Source organism: Carassius gibelio, chromosome B8 (genome assembly GCF_023724105.1).
Source record: "Carassius gibelio isolate Cgi1373 ecotype wild population from Czech Republic chromosome B8, carGib1.2-hapl.c, whole genome shotgun sequence".
Taxonomy (NCBI): Eukaryota; Metazoa; Chordata; class Actinopteri; order Cypriniformes; family Cyprinidae; genus Carassius; species Carassius gibelio.
Genome location: NC_068403.1, coordinates 1,800,511 through 1,815,803, shown reverse-complemented (window position 1 = coordinate 1,815,803; position 15,293 = coordinate 1,800,511). Strand labels below are relative to the sequence as shown.

Genomic DNA, 15,293 nt, shown 5'->3' with positions numbered 1-15,293 from the left:
TTTTGTTATTATTTTTCTTCATGATTATTTTACTTTCTTTTGTGTAAAGCACTTTGAATTACCATTGTGTACGAAATGTGCTATATAAATAAACTTGCTTTGACTTGCCTTGCCTTGCCTTTATTAGTAAGCAGATATCTATGAGGTAAGGTCGATACTTTCTCCCAAGGTCTGTTCTCCACAATGCTATTCCAGTAAACAGAAACAAACCAGTGCTTGCAGTGTATGAAATTTAATTTAGACCAAAGTACAAATTAGGACATTTCCTTATTTCCTACATTCCTTATCTGCTTGTCATGATAATAAAGTAAATATATTGTCTACCAATTATTCCAATATTTAGAATAATTATAATTAGTTTAATGTTTTTGAAAGAAGTTTTTTCTGAAGAAGCTTTATCTGCTTTATCTTGCTTTTATTTGGTCACAAATACAGAAAATTGTTAAATATCATTAGTAAACTTGATGCATTTGATTTCTCAGTGTTCTCTGATGAACAGAAAGTTAAAAAGAACAGCATTTATTTGAAATAGAAATATTTTGTAACATTATAAATGTCTTTACTGATCAATTGAATCCATCCTTGATGAATAAAAGTATATAGGCTATTTTTAAACATTACTTAAAAATATGATCAGCTTTGTGGATCTTTTGTTTCACATGGGAACTTCAGAACAAGTATCAAGAATCATTTGATTCAGATTGAGACTTCGGAGTGAGTTTGTGGATCTTTTGATTCAGATGGGAACTTCAGAACATGTATCGAGTATCATTTGATTCAGACTGGGACGTCAGATAATTTATCAAGAAACATTTGATTCAGATCTTCGTAGTGAGTGTGGATCATCGGAACTTCGGTGTGGGTTCGCGACTCATACACTGTTAATTATTTGACTGTAAATTTACAATAAATTGCAGGTTAATAATTGCATGACTTTCACAGTAAGTTACTGTAACATTTTTACAGTAAATTATTGTGAAATGACAGCTGTATACTGTGACTTCACAGTAATTCTGACATCGCATTACTGTGATTTAGCGGTAAGCTGCTGTAGAATTAATGTATTTAACTGTGAAATTACAGTTGGTGTCTATGTATTACTGTAATTTAACAGTAAGCAGCTGTAGAATTCATGTATTTAACTGTGAAATTAGTGTATATTACTGTAATTTAGCAGCAAGCAGATGTAGAATTAATGTATTTAACTGTGAAATTAGTCTATTACTGTAATTTAGCAGTAAGCAGCTGTAGAATTACTGTACATAACTGTGAATGTCTATCTATTACTGTGATTTAGCATAAATGATGGACCAAACAAAACTGATAAAAACAGTGACATAACTTTTATTTTTTAGAAGTAAAATACAATTTAATTACATGAAGAAAACACTGGGCAACAGGGATTGACACTGGGTAACAGGAATGTGTGTCAAAAGAGAAAGAAGGAGACAGAGAAGAGAGAGTGAGGGAGAGAGATGTAAGAAAAGACAAAAAGGTGGGAATAGAGAGGGTCGCAGGTGTCTCTCTCCTTCCCTCGCAGCTGGCACCTGCATAGTGTGGGTTCTATCCACTATATACAAAAGATAAGAAAGACAAAAAGTTTAAGTTACTCTGTGGTGGACTGACTCCCTGTAAGTATGGTGCTCGCATTGTAACACTAATCCTAAAATGTCTACAATTTAAGTAATTTCAACTATTAAAATAAAAGTGAATAGTACTCTCAATTAATATTAAATCAACAAACCAGGACTCTAATCACTCCTGTTACTTTTACCCAGTCCTATTATTTTTCACGTGAGTAACAGGACTGAAAGTAACATGATTGAGGTTAAAAGGTTAGTTCACCCAAAAATGAAAATTCTGTCAGTAATTACAGAGCACAAATTAAGATATTTTTGATGAAATCTGAGAGCTGGATCACTCCTCCATCGGCTTCTAAGGGTTTGAAACTTGCTGGCCCAGAAAAATGTATTAAAGACATCTTTAATATAGTCCAAGTGACTCCAGTAGCTCAATCTTAAGTTTATAAAGCGACGAGAATACTTTGTGCGTAAAAAAAAAAAAAAAAAAAAACAACTTTATTCCACAATTCATTTCCTTCTCTGTGGGCCTTGAGTTTTTTCATGTAGTAAAACAGCGTAGCGCTTCTGTGTTATACGTATAACACAGAAGCGCTACGCTGTTATACTACATGAATTCACCCGAGGCCCAGAGAGAAGGAAATGAATAGTGGAATAAAGTCATTATTTTTGGGGGGGTTTTGCATACACAAAGTATTCTCGTTGCTTGGTAAACGTAAGATTGAGCCACTGTAGTCACTTGGACTATATTAATGATGTTTTTAATACATTTTCTGGGCCAGCAAGTTTCAATCCCTTAGAAGCCTATGGAGGAGTGAGACAGCTCTCAGATTTAATCAAAAATATTTTAATTTGTGTTCCGAAGATGAGAGAAGGTCTTACGGGGTTGGAACAACATGAGGGTGAGTAATTACTGACAGAATTTTCATTTTTGGGTGAACTAACCCTTTAAGCTAAAATTGCATGCTAAATTGCATAGTAATTCAACACAGTAGCAAGTAATGTAAATTTACACTTAAAACTATTGTAAAGTACTGTAAATTTGACGTTTTTTAGACGTCAAGGCATGTTAAAATCAAATAAACGTAAAAACAATTAATTTTACACATTTATTTTGCAGTCTGTCTAAACTCTACATTGAATCAGGAGACACTATAGAACACATTAAAGGGATAGTTCACCCCAAAAATCTTTGGAACACAAATTAAGATATTTTAAGAAATCCGAGAGCTTTCTGTATCCTCCATGGACAGCAATTATTTTACTTTCAAGGCCCGGAAAGATTGTTAAAATAGTCCATATGTATACAGTGGTTAAACCTTAATGTTATGAAGCGACGAGAATACTTTTACTGCGCAGAAACAAAACAAAACAAAATAGAATACCGACTTTATTCAACATTTTTCCTTTCTGTGCCAGTATCCGATCCTGTTCACGTGATGTGTTCTCGATCATGCATGTGATTGCATTGCGCACAAAAAGTATTCTCGTCGCATCATAACATTGAGGTTGAACCACTGTAGTCACATGGACTATTTATATCGATGGTTTTACTACCTTTCTCGGACTTGAAAATGGTTATAACATAGTAGTCTATAGGTGGGATCAGAAAGCTCTGATTGCTTAAAATTTTCTTAATTTGTGTAGAACAAAATTCTTGTGTTTGGAACATCGTGAGGGGATGTAATTAATGACAGATTTTTCAATTTTGGGTGAACTAACCCTTTAATAGCTTCAGTAAACTTCTTACTGCATAACTACATCTAGCTTAAAGGAACACGCCGACTTTTTGGTACTTTAGCTTATTCACGGTATCCCCCAGAGTTAGATAAGTCCATACATACCCTTCTCATCTCCTTGAGTGCCTCTGTTTGACGCACCCACCGCTAGCCTAGCTTAGCACAAAGACTGGAGGTAAACAGCTCCAGCTAGCATACTGCTCTCAATAAGTGACAAAATAACGCCAACATTTTCCTATTTACATGTTGTGATTTGTATAGTCACAGTGTGTACAAATAACAAGGTCATATGAGACACAACCATCTTCTAACTGTATACATACTGGGAACTATATTCTCAGAAGGCGAAGCACTGCTACTTTGGAGTGATTTACTCCAATTCTGAGCAAACTCTCTGCTCCTCACCACAGGGCTTCTCAGGTGCTGTGAGAAAATCACTCCCCAAGTAGCAGTGCTTCGCCTTCTGAGAATATAGTTCCCAGTATGTATACGGTTAGAAGATGGTTAGAGTCACTGTGACTATACAAATCACAACATGTAAATAGGAAAATGTTGGCGTTATTTTGTCACTTATTGGGAGCAGTATGCTAGCTGGAGCCGTTTACCTCCAGTCTTTGTGCTAAGCTAGGCTAGCGGTGGGTGCCTCAGACAGACTTACGGCAAGCACGGAGATGAGAAGGGTATGTATAGACTTATCTAACTCTGGGGGATACGGGGAATAAGATAAAGTCACAAAAAGTCAGTATGTTCCTTTAACACAGATACTGTGTTTCATTAGTCCGTTCTTAAATTGGAACACAGCTTACATTAGATTGACATCCATTCGAAGTCAATGAGCTTCTTGATAAGAGTGCAGACTTGCTGGTTCATGTGACCTCTCTGCCTCTTAGATTTTGTGCCCGTCTCTGGGTTGATGCCCAAGAAGCACCTACAAACAAAAAGACAGAAGAAACCTGTTAGTTTAATTCGTGTGATGAAAAAGGTGTCAGTTCCCAGTCACCACCTTCAGTGGGTCACTGCTTTTGCAGTACAGAGTCAAACTAAAGTTAGCTCAGTTTAAACAAAGGTGTAATTCAGGTGTAAGTAGTACTGTAATTCAGAAAAAAAAAAATGCATGGAACTGAACTGAAAAACATTTCCATCACAAACACAGTCAAGAATAGACCTTCACCAAAGTAGAGGTGTGTGATTTACCTAGGCAAAGCATTCGCACACAACAATTTACATAATTTACATGTTCCGTTTGCAGAGGATGGAGTAAGAGCCTGTTGCCTGTCCATCTCCCTATGGCTGTTTCTACTTGTACTCTTCCTCCTAGAATTATTACCCGTTCACAGATGATGTGATTTCAATGTTAAGTCAATGCAAAGGCGCGTTTACGCGCGTCTGGAGGTCTCGCGGCGCGAATGGGGCGTTAAGCGCGGCGCGTAAGACGCGAATTCGCCTCATTCGCGCGTCTAGTTCGCGCGAATTACGCGAATTGACGCGCGAATAGAGCGCTTCGCGCGAAACGCGCGTTAAGCGCGAATGGTGCTTTTTGTGTATTTAGCGTTTGACGCGAATTCGCGTCTGCCGCCCGAGTTGAAAATTTTGAACTTTGGCGTCAATTCGCGCCGCGTTAATCCGGTTGTGCAGGAATACCCTTCTCCACTCATTCAACAAGGAGGAACGACAGATGTTGTCAGTGAGCAGTCAACCGGAGCTATATGACAAAAGTTCATATTTCTATAGAGACAGGAATAAAAATGACCTATATATATATATATAAAAAACATATTAATAGATAAATTGAATATAGGCCAAAGATAAGAAACGTTTCATTTTACCCCAAACGAATTATATTTTATCTTGAACCACTAAAGACACATCAGAGCCAGCGGTAAATGTCAGAAGATCTAGCCGAGGTAAGGCTACTCTCGGCGGATACATGATGACGGAGCTCCCGCTGATCGCGTGGAGCTCATCTCCGAGATCGGCGAAACACATTTTTTAAATAGACGCTGTCATTATAAATAAACCGCATATTTGAGTTTAAAACAACTACATTCTCGCCTGAAATACTTTTAAAACTACATTTCATGACACAATAACAGTAATATTTTGAAAATTATCCGAATAAAAATGGCGGTTGAAAATGCTGCGTGAACTCAGCTGGATGGAGCCTCCCATTCATTTTTCTGTTGACGAGAAAGACAACGGTTGCTCCGTTTCACACACACAGCAGGGAAGAAAATTATAAAGTTACTAATTTGAGATGAATTTAATCCACCTTTGCCCAAATCCACAAACACCATAATTTATCTAGTTGATAATAACTGTCATAATACCCACATTAAGGCCACATCTTACCTTATAACTTTTTTTTTTATCTTCGGTCAATGTAGAAAATGCTGTGGTAAAAGAGAGAACGCTGTTAGTAACTAAGATAAGCTTTAAGTAAAGCTAAAGTTAAATGTTCGACGGTGTATCTAATCAGACAACTCACAGTTAACTTAATACGGTATAATTAACACTACAACCAACGTCTTTTCATTCAAATTTGCGCGCTTAAACGTTGATGCGAGTCTGCTCCAGCTAAGTTACAAAAACATGACAACAGAACCTACAACTAACGCTAATTTGGTTCATACTTTTAAATTACATGCACTTTCATATAAAAAACATCAAATTGATAAAGTTTGACATTTAAACACTTACCGCTGTCTGAATCCACCGAATGAGACCACGTAGATCAGAGAGCTCTGATGACGCTCTGATGACGCTTCCGCAGTTGCCACTCAAAAAAGACGGCATTCACAGTAGTTTCTTGTAAAAGCCCCGCGCCTGCATTATTTTCACAGTAAAAGTCTAAATACGGTATTATATTGTGAATGATCACAGTTAAAGCCTGTGAAGTGGTAATAATGTAATTAACTGTGAAATATTACAGTTATATCTTGTGAAATCCTGGAAAAATTTTACAGTGTATGATTCAGATCGGGACTTCGATGCAGGTTCGCGAATCATATGATTCAGATCGGGACTTCTGGTTCGCGAATCATTTTATTCAGATCGGGACTTCGATGCGGGTTCGCGAATCATATGATTCAGATCGGGACTTCATTGCGGGTTCGCGAATCATATGATTCAGATCGGGACTTCATTGCAGGTTCGCAAATCATTTCATGCAGATCGGGACTTCGATGCGGGTTTGTGAATCCTTTGATTCAGATCGGGACTTCTGGTTCTCGAATCATATGATTCAGATCGGGACTTCGGTGCCGACAATACAAACATTAAAATACTAATGCAGTACACTTAAAATAATAAAGAAAAAAAAAGAAAGAAAAAAAAGATTATACACACAGATTTGTTGCCAGGGTATCAACAACAAAAACAAGGTAATAAAATTACATCTTAAGAAGACACAAAAGACACTGTTTTCATAGCAACATAACTTTGGATAGTTTCCACATACTTGTCTAAGTCAAGTTTGAATAAAGAAAAAAGAGGTTTAGACCCAGTAAGCTTTTGTTTATGAATGTCAAATTTAGCTAAGGGGAAACATAAATTATTTTATATTTTCCAGTATTCTCTTTTGAATACTCAAACAATCCAAAGAATGCATCATTAAAACAAAAAGAGAAGTCACTTAGAAAATAAGACTGAATAAACCAAAAAGTCATCAAAATTTTTCAGTGTAGGAGTCTTCTTCAGAAGAATGACAAAATCAGCAACTCACTTCAATGTCTGACTTATATTTCCTAAGAAAGGCTTTAGTTGGTAACATTTGTGAATTAACTTAAATGTTATTTCTTTCCCTTTATTGATAAGCAGATATCTGTGAGGCAAGGTCCATACTTTCTCCCAAGGGATGCTCTCCACGATGACTGCGGGTGTCGCTGTTGGACAGTGTTTTCTCTACTTCCTGCTGGCCTTGCTGTAGCTAATCATAGCTCCATGTAGCTGTTTTATTTCTCTCTAGTATCTTTATCTTACTATCACTCTGTGTTTTTTAAAGTGATAAAATATAACTTAATTCACGCCATATTTCTGATATTATCGATCAATCTTAGATTAATTTTGATCGTTCACTTATTTTATATCCTGGAGTGCCGTACACCTGCATTGCAGTAGCATTCCTTAGCTTGTCATTAGCGTTTTCATTGGTGTGCACCCGGCACCAAACGTCATTCGACGTCGTTTTCTGGTCTAAATCAAGTCGGCCAGTCATGGCTTTCTTTTAGACCAAAAAGCGAAAAATTCGTCTTCGTTTGGTCCGTCGGATTTGGTCCAAATTAAGCCCAGAAAGCGACATTTAATGTCTTTTTTTATCCAAATTTAGCCCAAAATAGATGTAGATGGGCTTTAGTCCAAATTAAGCAGAAAAAACAATCATTTATTTAGGACCACAAAGCCATTAACATAAGCTAGTGAAGAAATATATTAGACATCAGATCTGAAGCACTGTTAAATATATTGAAATATATTTCGAAAACGCTTGATGGGCGCGAATGAACTGGAGCGGAGGACGTCACCATGGAAACAGGGGCGCAGCTCAACCAACCCTATCTCACGGCGGATTCGTACTAATTCGTACGAATTAACCAAGTGGCTAAATCGTACGATATCGTACGAGCTGGGTCGTATGAATTCGTACGATTTGTTCATTGCATTTAATAAAAGCCCATCAAGACGAATTCGTACTAATTCGCACGATTTAATGTATTGGTTAAATCGTACTATATCGTACGATTTGTTTTTCACGTTCAATTAGCGTGTCCCAGTCTAACGGCAGTTCGTGGTTTGGTCACGTAATTTAATCTATTGATTCGTAGCAGGGACACGTTTCGTTATTTTTGTGATTGCAGCACGGTTTTTTTATTTTTTATTTTGGCTCAACCGTCAAGCAGCTGAACGGAGGCTGTTTTTTTCACTAATTTCAGGTAAGATTAATCCCTAAATTACACAAGTATTACATAAAAGTGTTCCTGGTACTTTCTTTCATGTAAATGACACGCTTCCATTGAAAATGTACTTTATATAAATGGTCAGTGTCTTCAGAAAAAGTCAGTTAGCATCTCAACCGTAAAGCTACTTTATATGCTTCTTCCACACTTTATCAGCATGAATCTGTAATTTTCGTATATATGTGTGTATTTATATAATATTTTCATAATGTTTGTGTGTGTGTGTGCGTTTGCCTGTTAAGTTAGTTCTTTTGATGTCCACACTGTAAGAGAATTACTCAGTTGGTAAACATAAAACTTTAATTTCTGTTGTTATTATTCTTTCATTTTTTTTTTGTATAATCTCTAAATTATTTTTCTTTTCTGCATTTCACCTTTGCTATAGTTTATTTATAATAAACCTGGCATTGTATAATAAATATATAGGCCAAGGCTCAAAAAAAGCATTTCAGTCAACAGCGCTGTACACCTGTGTGACCGGTATACGCTGATATTACTTTGAGTGAGTTTAATGGAATTCACAGTGGTTTGCAAACCATAGGAGATGACCATGAATGAACACTAAACAACGAAACAAAGGCCAGTTCACACAGCAGTAGAACACGGTTTTCAGTCCTGAGTCCTTAATACGGTCATATACACACTTACGGTTATTTACGGGCATGACAACCGCATTCTATAAAAGATTCATAACTGCATCCTCAGAAATCATGCGCGGTGTGAACTCCAGCACAAACGCGCGTCTACATTGTGTTGCGTGTTTTCCCGTCAGTTTAGTGTTCTGTACACGACTCAAGTTCGCTCTCCACCCAAATGTAAAAGCTGCTGTCGGTTAATTAAGATATGAACGCCTCCTATGCTCATTTTAACCGGTAACGTAAGAATTTAGTCCGATTATTACAATGTTTTTATTTATTTTAATCTATTTAAAAAGGTTTGCTGCATGGTTAAAACTCGCAATCCGTATAAAAAAGGTATTTTTATTTAAAAAAAATTGTGGTTAGAAAAATACAGCATTAGTCACTATTTCATGAAGTCCTTATGCCGTGAAATGTTTACAAACATAATACATTTAGTCATTTATAGTTTTTTTTTTTTTTAAGAGTAGAATTAGAATAGTGAGTGCTAAAGGTAGAGGGTCAAATAGATATATGATAAATAATAATAATAAACAATGTAAACATAGTTAGGCTATTTAAGTTCCCCTTGCTCCACAACAAATCCTTTAAATTCTCTATAAAGGCTGTTGTTTGTGCCTCTTAAACTCTGGTGTCAATTAAAAATGTTTATTTTATGGTCAGTGAAAATCACTTTATCAGTCTTTTTATTCTGCCAGTTCATCAGTGTGTGTTCGTTGCAGCTCAGTGGTATCATAATTTTCCTGTTAGACATCAAACATGGAACTCAACTCAGGAACTCAAGGTCTTTTATTGTCATTCTGTACATGTTGCCACATAAGAACGAAATACTTACTCAGGGCCAGCAGCGTAAAAAAGATAATTAACATACAGCATACATAGAATAATTAAAACATAATTTAATAGACAAAAAAATTAAAAAATAACATAGTAGATATAATATGTACAGTATAGTTACAAGGTAGTCATTAATTTCTGTAGGCCTTACTTAAAACGGTCAAAGGGGCCTCCAACCAATTTTGCTTAGGGCCCCCAAAGGTCTAGGGCCGGCTCTTTAGACTAGAGAATATAATTAAAAGATATAAGAAGCTACATAAATTCACAAGCCAAAACGAACGATCATTTTAGGCTAGAATGAAACTCAAACTAAAGTTGGGTCAATTCCTGGAGGGCCACAGCTCTGCACAGTTTGCTCCAACCATAATCAAACACACCTGATCCAGCTAATCAAGGTCTTCAGGATTACTAGAAACTTCCAAGCAGGTGTGATTTGGAGCTGGTTGGAGCTAAACTCTGCAGAGCTGTGGCCCTCCAGGAATTGAGTTTGAGACCACGGATTTAGAGAATATAATTAAAAGATATAAGAAGCTACATAAATTCACAAGCCAAAACGAACGATAATTTTAGGCTAGAATGAAACTCAAACTAAAGTTGGGTCTCATTCGACACAAAATCACATTTTTCTGTAAATATTATTTACGTATTTCACTCGCTTCCAATATCCACGTAAAACAAAATGTTTTACATCAGGGCAGTAAGGTGATAACGCTTAACGGTACAGATTTTACTACATAAAAACTGAGCAGTGTGTGTTTGTGTTTAAAGTTACCGTTTTTTTATTATGATAATGAACAGACAAAGCTTAACTGCACGCACATGCAGCGCCAGAGCAATCACTTGAACTTTTTTCCTTCTAACAGCAGAAGTACAATTCTCTACTTATAATAATTTTGCTAAATGGTAAAATAAATGTTCAGCAATATCTTTAAAATATATTAGAATTTTGGCACAAAAAAACATTGTTACATCTAATCCCGCATTAGTTTGTGTCTGCACACCCCATGGCAAACCAAAATATTCAAATAAGAGGTTGAAATTAGATCAGATCCAAATTAATTAAACTCTAACAAACCATACCTATTTTTAGAACATTTTTTGTAACAAAATATCTGAAAAGATAGGTGTTTTTGTTTGTAATTACAGATGCAGTCAAAAAGTGGGGCAGCATAATATATATTATTATTATTTATTTATTTTTCGTTGTTATGCTGACATATTATTAAATGTGTTTTGTTGTTACTTTTTTGTCAGTTGTCCTATTTTGAGAGTAATTATTAATGGGCTAATAATAGGCCAGACTCCTGATCTGAATCAAATGTTTTGTGAACTCGGTTGAAGCCAAATGATTCGCAAAATGCGATTCGGAGTCCTGATCTGAATCAAATGTTTGGCGAACTCGGTTGAAGCCAAATGATTTGCAAAACGCGATTCGGAGTCCCGATCTGAATCAAATGTTTGTCGAACTCATCGAAGCCAAATTATTCGCAAAACGCGATTCGGAGTCCCGATCTGAATCAAATGTTTGTCGAACTCGTCTAAGCCAAATTATTCGCAAAACGCGATTTGGAGTCCCGATCTGAATCAAATCTGTCGAAGCCAAATGATTCGCAAAACGCGATTCGGAGTCCCGATCTGAATCAAATGTTTGTCGAACTCGTCGAAGCCAAATTATTCGCAAAACGCGATTCGGAGTCCCGATCTGAATCAAATTGTTGGCGAACTTGGTCGAAGGCAAATGATTCCCAAAATGCCATTTGGAGTCCCGATCTGAATCAAATCTGTCGAAGCCAAATGATTCGCAAAACGCGATTCGGAGTCCCGATCTGAATAAAATCTGTCGAAGCCAAATGATTCGCAGAACGCGATTCGGAGTCCCGATCTGATCAAATGTTTTGGGAACTCGGACGTCCAGTCTCAAATGATTCGCGAAACTCCCGATCTGAATAAAATTTGCAAATCCGCTCCGAAGTGCTTGAGATGCTCCGCATTTACAGGATTTCCTAATGCCACCACCAGGTGTTTCCGATTACTGCTGTGTCACATAGCAACGGTGCGAGAGGAGCACTGACGAGAGTACAATCCTGTCAGGAGAGGTGGAGACAGAACTGCTTGTTTTTGCTGTTATGTTTTACGTCATAATGGAGGAGACGGTGATGGAACTCAGCCAAGACCAAGTCCAGGTAAATTCAGCAGGGGTTCAGATAAAAAATCGGCAGCTGGCAGCAGGAAGTGGCTGCCATTGACAGCCGGAAGGCAGTAACTGACAGCCGGAAGGCAGTAACTGTCAGCCGGATGGTAGGCGGGACCTGCCATTCGGTGGGAGCCAATCAGTATCGACCAACGTGGGCGCAACCAATCAGATATAACTGCACCCAAACGCTTCAGTAATGGTTGCGATTGATCAAACGGTAAGTTCAGAAATTGGTCATCGGAGTAATTAATGTTTTTTTGCGTTGTAAGTTTGATTTTAATTGGTATCTTGGTGAACGACTTGGTAGACTTGGTGTCTACTTTGGTTTAATTGTTCAATGAAATCTAATTAGTGGTAGCAACGTTGTTTGTGTACCTTGTTAGGGGCCTACCATTAACTTCAAATTACGTTTGACGTACCATTAAATATTAACGTTTGTTAGCGTGTTAACAGTCTATTGAATAATATAAAAGAATGTTGTTTGACTGGAATGATAGAAGATACATTTGCAACACTAACCATATATTTTTGCATGTTAAGTCTTTCAGGAGATTGTGTGATATACATTAACTTAAGAGTTCTTAAAATAAGTTTTGTTTGTTTTTTTGCACTATTGAGGTGTGTTTTCTCTAATACTATGCATGTGCAGAACTGTTCTGTGTACCAGTTGAAGTTGTAAGCATGTGAATGCAAAACTATTATTATTATTATTATTTTTTTTTTTTATTGTTATCTATACAAAATATAATGGACCGGTTCATAATTCCTTATAACTTTTAGGTCTAGTTTCACAGACAGGGCTTGGATTAAGCCAGGATTAGGCTGTAGTTAAATTTAGAACATTTAAGTAGCTTTTGTAAACATGCATTTAGAAAGAAAAAAAACACATTACTGATGTGCATCTTGAGACAAAACCATGGCACTGACACCTTTTTTTTATTTTTTTTGTAATACCCAATAGTTGCCAGATGCTGTCCTGTTGGAAATTCTTCTTTACGTGATCCTGGAGGAGGGGTGATGCTACATTACTAAGTCCGTCTTTGGTTTGTTCCAAATTCAGAAGTCTGCTGTACTGTATACAGACTCCTTTCGAAAGAGGGCACAATCCAGCTGGCTTGACTGAGTATCTTCTTTTACAGATTTGATTAGAGGTTTAAAAAGGTGCCATAACATTACATTTCTCAGTTGCCATGTCTGAATGTTTATCTTTGTAATAATGCTGTTTTCATGCTCCTCATCTCAATATACAGGTGGAACAAAATGGAGAACAAGTCTAAGCCATGTCAGGAATTCAACAAAATGTACACCCTGCAGACACTGCGACGAGGTTTACAACAACTGCTTACCAGGTGTGCAAATTATGCATGAAAATGTAATCACTGCTCTGTACATGATGACAAGATGCAATGGGAATAATCATTAATATGGCTGTGCATGCATGTCTACTGTTAATAAAGCAATTTAGGTATTAAAGTCACCATTTTCTTATGAATAGTAAAATGCAGCAGCTAGAGTTCTTCCTAGAATCAGGAAGTATGACCGGATTAGCCCAGTTCTGTAAACCCTGTACTGGCTCCCTATCAAACATCGTATAGATATTAACATCTTCAATTATATTAATCTGTTTCTTTCTTATTCGAAGGTCACTGCAGTCACCCGGATCCAGTACGTATCCAGACCAGATGGTGGATCGCACCTAGAAAGGACCTCTACAGCCCTGAAAGACAGCGGAGACCAGGACAACTAGAGCCCCAGATACAGATCCCCTGTAAAGACCTTGTTTTTTCTCCATTTTGTCACTGGTGGAGTTTTGGTTCCTTGTCGCCTCTGGCTTGCTTTGTTGTGGTCACTTCATTTACAGTGATATCATTGACATGATTGCAAATGATTCCACAGATACTATTTAAACTGAACCAAGCTCAAGGATGACATCACTGAACTGAATGATAAACTGCCTTTTAAACTGACTACAAACTGAGTTTACTAATGTCCTTCTGCATTATTGACTGACACACTATTTTCCTATTTAATACTGTAAAGTTGCTTTGCTTTGAGCTGTATTATTAAAAGCACTATATAAATAAACGATGCTTGACTTGACCATTTTGCAAGAGGAAAATGAGGAGAGATGCACATCCACCCTGGGTTTTACAGTGATTGGTGCAAGATGCTGGAGAAGTAACTCTGTATACCTCATCAGTTCTGATCTAAGAGTCTTGAAAATACCTCCGGATTGTTGTTAGTGATTCTGATTGATATTTTAGTCTGCTTGCTTGCTGGATATATTTTATACGGTTTACATTGTAAAGCACTGACTTTGACAACTTACTAACCCAGTTACAAATTTAACAGCTACTTTATACTATATATATATATATATATATATATATATAGTTGTTTCTTGAAATACTACAAATATAACCGCAAATTATGATTTTAAATAAAGGTCTCTGAGAGACTTCTCTCTTTTCAGTCATTTGTGTATATAGCCTATAATAAATATACAACATACACCCAGTAAGTGCCACTCTCGTATATAAATATAAATTGTTTTATTTCACACAAACAATGATACATGCATAAACATTCAGCTGGAAATTAACGTTTAGCAAAATGATCTTATTTCTTTGTTTATATTTGATCAATATTTTAAATCAAATAATATACAATACTGACCTTTTATACTTATTTAAAAAAGTATTAAACATAATCATAAGTGTATATAATTATTTATTTGTCTTGTTGCCGCCGGCAGCCTCCTCCAATTTCCGGGTATTAGCGACAGCTGCCATCCGGTTTTATTGGCAGCCACTTCCTGCTGCCAGTGACAGCCACTTCCTGCTGACAGCTGCCGATTTTTCGCTGAACCCCCTCTCGGTAAATTACACTGGTTTGCTGCATCCTTTGTCGGATTACAACTTTAAATGCAGGTACTGGTTTGGAGCTTACTTGAATAATGTAATGATACATATGAAAAACTACTAAATAAACAAACTCGCGCACACACACACACACACACACTTGACCAAGGTGATCCTATGTAGACAGGTTTGCAACCCGTTTTTTAAGTAGTTAAAGCATAAAAATAAAACTGAAAAAAGTTTGTAGCATAGCTCAATGTTCAACAGCAGCAATCACAGTTGAGCAGTAGGGATGTGCAACAGTGATCGAGTACTCGACCGCGACAGCGATGATCGATCAAGTAAACGATTATCGAAATTATTATTATTATTATTATTTCTGATTGATTATGGCAGCACGTTGGGCGGCGCCCTGATCTCTGATTGGTTAGCTTCCCACTCAAAAGACGTAAGACCGATAGATAAGCATGGCCTCAAAGTCAAGTAGTAATGGCT

The 15,293-nt window shown here is 36.8% G+C and overlaps 2 long non-coding RNA genes across 3 annotated transcripts; one reads left to right on the top strand and one right to left on the bottom strand.

The window, feature by feature from the left end:
• Window positions 1-875: 875 nt before the first annotated feature.
• On the bottom strand, window positions 876-6,281 carry LOC127963088 (uncharacterized). Its single transcript, XR_008154729.1, has 3 exons — window positions 5,669-6,281; window positions 4,126-4,247; window positions 876-1,570 (listed from the first exon to the last, which is right to left on the bottom strand). It is a non-coding gene; the product is annotated as an uncharacterized LOC127963088 (long non-coding RNA).
• Window positions 6,282-11,935: 5,654 nt separating this feature from the next.
• LOC127963051 (uncharacterized) lies at window positions 11,936-14,814 on the top strand. 2 transcript variants are annotated; one of them, XR_008154723.1, is made up of 5 exons: window positions 11,936-12,154; window positions 12,899-13,098; window positions 13,188-13,286; window positions 13,580-13,705; window positions 14,693-14,814. It is a non-coding gene; the product is annotated as an uncharacterized LOC127963051 (long non-coding RNA). The 2 variants fall into 2 exon arrangements; XR_008154722.1 differs by lacking the exon at window positions 14,693-14,814 and having other exon boundaries at window positions 13,580-14,037.
• Window positions 14,815-15,293: the final 479 nt, after the last annotated feature.